Genomic DNA, 7,125 nt, shown 5'->3' with positions numbered 1-7,125 from the left:
GTTGTTTTCTAGTTACTTTTTGGTACCAAGCAGCTTCCAGCATCTGGCAACACTGCATTTGCAGAATTGTTACTCGGCTTTACAAGACTAGAAAAGAAGTTTCTTTAAACGCTGAGCAAAATATCTGAAAGGAATTCAATTCGGTGCTCAGGGAAGGAAAGGACAGTAACTTGCTGATGTCGAGACTAATTCGTACATAGTCGCTTAGCCTACAAAGTGGCGGGGTAGCAAAAATGCCACCCGATCGCAGAAACACTCACATTGCCTTTTGCACAATGGTGGCAAAGATCAAGCGAAAAAATTGAGGGCTGTGTCCCTGTCGAACAATACGATTCGCAGGGGGGGAGATGACATGGCTGAAAATATACTTTCGCAGCCGCAGGTGATTCAAGAAGTCGGGTCCAGTTCACTGTTGTCTTCATTTTGATGAGGTTGCGGATATCAGCAGCTGTGCCGTTCTGCTGGGATTTATTCGTGACGTTCACATTAACATGATCAAAGAAGAATTTAAGCTGTGCGAAAATCGACTACAGAACACCATGCAAACCTTCAATTAATAAAAAATTGAAATCCTTCTGTGGTGGAGAATGAAAAAATACTTAACTCAGACATTATTGGGCCTAAAATTGCACAAAAATTCATTAAAGCAAGGTTAAATTTGTTACAATTTTTTGGAAGGAAAGACCTCCAGGCCCCTTAGTCGACCACATTTCCAAAACAAGCTTGATGTTTTTGTATTTATTTTTTAATGTTTCAGGCTGTTCAATGGGTATAGACCGTGGCCTACAAAAATAGACGGCCTAGATACCGTGCACAAGATTTCAGAGCTGAAGGCTGTAGTCGATTGCAGATAAAATTACGCTTGGGCTCTACATTTGCCTAAAATGTTTCTTCAAGTGTTTCAGTGTTCAGTTACTTCTATGTTTAGTGCTCTCTTTTTTAATTTTGCAATCTGAATTTTAGAAAATTGTTACCTGTTGATAAAGTAGTAGGCAATAGCCTATCCGCCAAAAAAACTATTGAATTTGTATATAGAAAATTCTATTCATTTTTTAAACTATTGAATTGCATTTAATGACTGCTTGAGAGAATGTTATCTTTTTACTCACATTGAAGCTTCTCATGATAAACAAAACACTGAATAATTTGAAAAACATTTGATTGCAGATAGGGCCCAAGCAACATGCTTATTGCTTACCCTATCTGCGATCGACTTCAGCCTTCAGTTTGGAAGGCTTGTGCACTTTGTCTATCTATTTTCGTAGGCCACGGTACAAAGCTATGCTGATTCCAATTACATAACACAGTAAACATTTTTGGCTTCTTTCGGAGCTATCAATGAAGAGTCTCCACTCTTTAGGTTAAAGTGCAACTGCACGATGACTTTGACCTCACTTTATCTGAAAGAGCATGTTTCAATCTATAAATACCAACGTCGCCCTTGCATTTTAAGGTTATATTTATCTCAGTAAAAATTATCAAAACCATGGTTTTCCACGCGCTTGTATTTTTGGCCACTTTCCTGTAATGGCGGATTGCATTGCGCAACACGCGGATTATGACGTCACTTGTAGTCAGACCTCGGAGCGACTATCGGTTTTGCAAGTGCTTTGGTTGGCTTAGTCTTAGAGGGAAAAGGTTTTTTTCGCTGCTTCGATCTCGTGGCACGTGCTTTTTATGTGAAAGCAAGTAGTATAGGCTCTTTGCAACCTCTAGTTTGAAAAAATAAGCCAGGTATGTTGTCTTGTTCATTGAGATTGTTGGTTTAAGAGACTGACCAAAGCTGTCATAGGCCCATAAGGAAAGCATACGTCTTAACTCTTAACCAATGTCTTGTAACATTCTTGTAAGTTTCAAGTCTTTCGTTCAAATGTATCTCTTGGAAAAATGAACTTTTAAAAGAAAACATTTTTCTAGCAATTTCGTTTCTTAGATTATTGTAGTTCTGACCTAAATATTTAAAATGGTGAAAATTTTCTCTATCTGTCACACAAAATCAGTTCCTGTTGCAAGGTGACATTTTTTGCCTTCCCGAACGATCAATAGTTGCAAATTAAGTGGTGCAGGTTTGCTCATCAAGTCCGTATGTGGAATGGACCCTTCCCTAGCAGTGTTATCTGCTCAAATCACTTTCTTGAACATGATTTTGAAAATTGGGAAAAAGATGACAAGCCCAGACTACGCAATGGAAAGTTGTCAAATGAGTGAGTAATGTTGTTTACTGTTCAACAGCCTTTCAAAAGCTAGTTGCGTAATTGTTCCATTCGTACTTAACGAAGCTGTTATGCCTCTCAGGCTGGTCGCTTATAGGCACGTGCTGGAGAGGCTGTTAGATGGAGAAGTTTTGGGCAAGTCGAACAGAGTCGTGCTGCCATCCTGCATTGTCTCTTTTATTCGTAGAAAATACCCTAGCGACGATGGGGATTATGCTGAATTCAGAAAACAGCCACAATGATGTTGCGACCGTGCCATATTTTAAACTGATTGTCCTGCTTTGGTAGGCTATCATGCACGTTATAACGTCCGCGTTTTGTCGCTTCTACCTGTTTCTAGACCTCTGCTATGTTTGCCATATATCGTTTTTTCGTTGTGATGGTCAGAAATAAAAACAAACTGAACTGATTGTTGAAGCGTTATTGTACAATACAAAATCTTTTCGATATAGGCTACTGTAACCAAGTTTACCGGTTCAAATCTACGAAACTAGCCTTCGGCGATGGGTATCGCAAACCACTCCTGGCACACAGGCATCAACAACTAAATTTGTATAATATGCTGGCTGAAAGATGCGTCTTCATTATAGATACCTTATAAATTAGCGCATTTACCTATCGCTTCTAGTTTGGTCTCCACAAAGTTCGGCTACAAGTGACGTCATATCGCTAGGTAGCGTAGACGAGTTTGCCACTTCCAGGTAGCGTGAGAGAAGCGCTAGAGAGCGTGGGAAAAAGGTCGGTTTCTTGGCTGTGGGCCTCAATTGTAAGGAAGTAAGTTTTTCATCCCGTACCAGACGTCTTGGCAATGGATTCTAGCCAATGTTAATTTGATCGTGCAGTTGCACTTTAATACTTTAACGCACCCATTGCAAGTAGGAGCACTTAAATCAGTGCTTCTCAACCTTTATTTGTGGCGACTCAAAAATTTAGGTCAAATTAATAGCGAAGATTTGGCTACCCTATTTCCAAAACTACGTTTTGCACAACGTTTTGTAAGCGTGAAAAAATGAACCACACTCATATAACACAAGCAAACATAACAACAAAATGTCGAATTTAATTAATATGAGCCTTGACTTTGTATTGTTTCAACAACTTGTCAAAATTTGGAGCTATCTTACTTAGTGCCAATCTCATGTCATCTCCCGGTTGAAGACAATTTCTCTCCTTTGGTTTGATGAAACAGTGACTGACGAGTAGGCTACATTAGGATTAATTTCTTTCACACGAGCAGTAAAACCTTGGCGGGATCCGAGCATGCTGGAGCTCTATCACTGCAAATACTGGAGTATTTTATCCACTCTAACCCTCTTCATTCATAAATGAGGCGACCAAAGCAAAGATATCTTCGCCTCGACCTCGTGTTGTTGTTTCTGAAGCTTTGCAGAACAAAAATTCTTCTAAATTAGTCTAGTGTGTAGGCTAATACTTCTGCGCAAAATGCGTGTGGTAAAATCGTTGAGTGAAACCTGCGGCGTAGTTTGAATAGTGAAAATTACGAAAACTAAATTAGTGGTAGGCAGTTTTAACTTTGCTCAAGACTCAAGAGACATTATCTTTTATCACGACATCTTACTACGACCCAGCCAAATGAAACGGCGACCCAGTTTTAGGTCGCGATCCAGGGGTTGAGAAACACTGACTTAAATGTTATGGCAATAGGCCTACTACAACAGAAGTGAAGAATGGAAGGAACTTTTGCCTGTCTTGGTAAAACGTAATATTAGTCTCTGATTAAACTAGTTTTTTTTCCTATCCCAAAACCAACAGCTCGTAAGAATGTTTGAAAGGTTCAAGTCGCAAACAATCATTTTGAATTTGTTTGGTTAAATGGTGAAGGATTCAATGACACATTAGGATGGGTTAGCTCATCGTTAGAAATTGACATGTGTTCCTCGTCTTACGATTTCAATTCGACAAAATCATTGTCTCCAAGATCAGGAAGTTTGGTCAATCTTGGTTGAGGAATTGCACTGCAATGAGCTAGCCTATATAGCTTACAAGTCGTCATAGCAGGATCGAGATAGGGATAGTCCAACAGTTGTTTTGTACAGGAATAAAAATCAACTGACCAAATAGGATGGTTACGACAGCTCTGGCAACAACCTATGATGAACAGCACAGATAATCAATAATGTACTCTAAAGTGTTCTGTGCGCTCATTTGGTCAGAGATCGAGTTCTCAGTTACTTTTTAAATAAGGATGTAAGAAGTAGTAACAGCTGCCAGCTGTGACTGCCTGACTGGTAAGGATCTAAAGTGGAATTATGTCGCCTACCCAGTTTTCTTGCACGATTAAGCAATTTTATAATCAGTTACAAAAAAGATACAATAACAGTTTGAAATTAAACTTTTTTAGTACAAGGCTGGAAGATTGTTAAGTCTTGTTCAAATGCAATCTCGAACTAACTGTTTGTCAATTGCATCTCTGCTGTTTCAGGTCTCTAAAACAAACTAGTTATCTGTTTGAAAGACATTTTTCACGCTAAAAATGCTGCTTCTTTTAGGTTGTGTTGCAAGTGATATCGATATGTCCGTTTTGCCCCAATCATCATCAAAAAAGTGTTATTTTTAATTAAACTTTTTTCAAAAAATCTAATGTCCGTTTTGCTCGCCTTCCCCTACTCACACTGTACCAGCCGAGCATCTACAACCGTTCCATTCAGATCAGTAGTTTACTACCAGTGACTCTGCACCAAACAATTTACAAAAAAACATTGACTGAACCATTAGGCTATAGTTAGCTAACCTTGCCGATCGAGAAGAATAATTAAGAAAGCCGATAGCAAAGACTGAATGCTAAAACAAGGTTGCCAGATACAGTAGCACACTCATTGGTGGCGGTAAATGCGCATTACTACATTTCTGTTTCCAACAGACTTATCGTCTGTCATCATCATTTTGTTCCTTCCTCGTATGGAGGGTTGGATACAATGCGCCATTGTTCTCGACCCTGAGCTGTGCGTACTGCACATTCATAAGTTAATTTTGTCCATTTTGTGATGTTTAAAGCTTTGGTAGAGAGTTTGCTTTGTTGAACCATAGAGAAATAAAACATAGTAACTTTAGCGGGTTTAGCATACTTTATTTCACACAAAATATAACATAATTAAATAAAATAAACTCAAACGTTTTCGACACGTACGTGTGTCCTCATCAGGAATTAAATCTGCAATACATAAAATGAAAAATCGTAAGATAAATTTGACTATGCACTGTAACTGTAACGACACTCTGGACTGAAAGCACAAACTGAACAAATGATACGAGAATGATTGCGAGTAAATTATGCGGTGGGAAACAGATCACGTGAGGTGTAGACTGCAGGCATTGGACAAAACAATTAGAACACACACAAAAGGAACGATGAGCCACAGGCGAATAACTGCCGGTTGAGAGATGGATTGTTACGTTTGATTCTTAAGGCTTCCATGATCTTAGTCTGAAAATCAGATCTGCCTCGAGAGATGATTTTAAATTGGTCGATCGAGACATTGTCAGTGCACGTTTCACAAGAGGCGATGTGCTCTTTAATTGCACTTTTAGTTGTTAGGTTTGGGTTTAAGTGCTCCCCGGCCCTTGTCAACAAATGTCTGGTTGACATACCAATGTATGTCTGGTTTGCGTCACACAAACAACTAAATTTATACACAACATTTGAAGAAAGAGCAAAGGGGGTAGGCGACTTCAATTGAAAATATTGGTGCACTTTAAATGTTTTATACACAGGATGAATGTAAGAAAACAAGATTATTTGTGTTTGTTATCTCGTGCTCGTTTGGTGTGTTCTGATGATCAGTTGTTTCAGAAAGAAATCAAGAAATTAAAAAACATGTTTTATTTTAAATGGATATCCTTTTCACTTTTTCAATAATTAAAGTCTTAAACACCTTCATGGCTGATGAACCAAAAGACACGCCTGAAGAAGTAGATTTTAGTTATTTCATTAATATACCCTACCTAGGAAAAGATTCAACAATTTTTGCGAAAAACCTAGCTAAACTTATAAAAAAGAAATTTTCATGTGACATTCATCCTGTGTATAAAACATTTAAAGTGCACCAATATTTTCAATTGAAGTCGCCTACCCCCTTTGCTCTTTCTTCAAATGTTGTGTATAAATTTAGTTGTTTGTGTGACGCAAACCAGACATACATTGGTATGTCAACCAGACATTTGTTGACAAGGGCCGGGGAGCACTTAAACCCAAACCTAACAACTAAAAGTGCAATTAAAGAGCACATCGTCTCTTGTGAAACGTGCACTGACAATGTCTCGATCGACCAATTTAAAATCATCTCTCGAGGCAGATCTGATTTTCAGACTAAGATCATGGAAGCCTTAAGAATCAAACGTAACAATCCATCTCTCAACCGGCAGTTATTCGCCTGTGGCTCATCGTTCCTTTTGTGTGTGTTCTAATTGTTTTGTCCAATGCCTGTAGTCTACACCTCACGTGATCTGTTTCCCACCGCATAATTTACTCGCAATCATTCTCGTATCATTTGTTCAGTTTGTGCTTTCAGTCCAGAGTGTCGTTACAGTTACAGTGCATAGTCAAATTTATCTTACGATTTTTCATTTTATGTATTGCAGATTTAATTCCTGATGAGGACACACGTACGTGTCGAAAACGTTTGAGTTTATTTTATTTAATTATGTTATATTTTGTGTGAAATAAAGTATGCTAAACCCGCTAAAGTTACTATGTTTTATTTCTTTGTGATGTTTGTTGTCCAAATCATTCTTGGTCTGCCTTTACTTTTTTTACCGTTTATCTTCCCTTCTATTAATGATCTTTGTAATGAATTTTGCCTTATTGTGAGTCCGAAATACTTCAATTTTCTTCTTTTGACTGTTTGTGAGAGCATTTTGCTTGAATTGAATTGAATTTGGAGAGTACTTCATC

Source organism: Aplidium turbinatum, chromosome 7 (genome assembly GCF_918807975.1).
Source record: "Aplidium turbinatum chromosome 7, kaAplTurb1.1, whole genome shotgun sequence".
Taxonomy (NCBI): domain Eukaryota; kingdom Metazoa; phylum Chordata; class Ascidiacea; order Aplousobranchia; family Polyclinidae; genus Aplidium; species Aplidium turbinatum.
The sequence above is the reverse complement of the archived record's forward strand: the minus strand, read 5'-3'. Positions refer to the sequence as shown.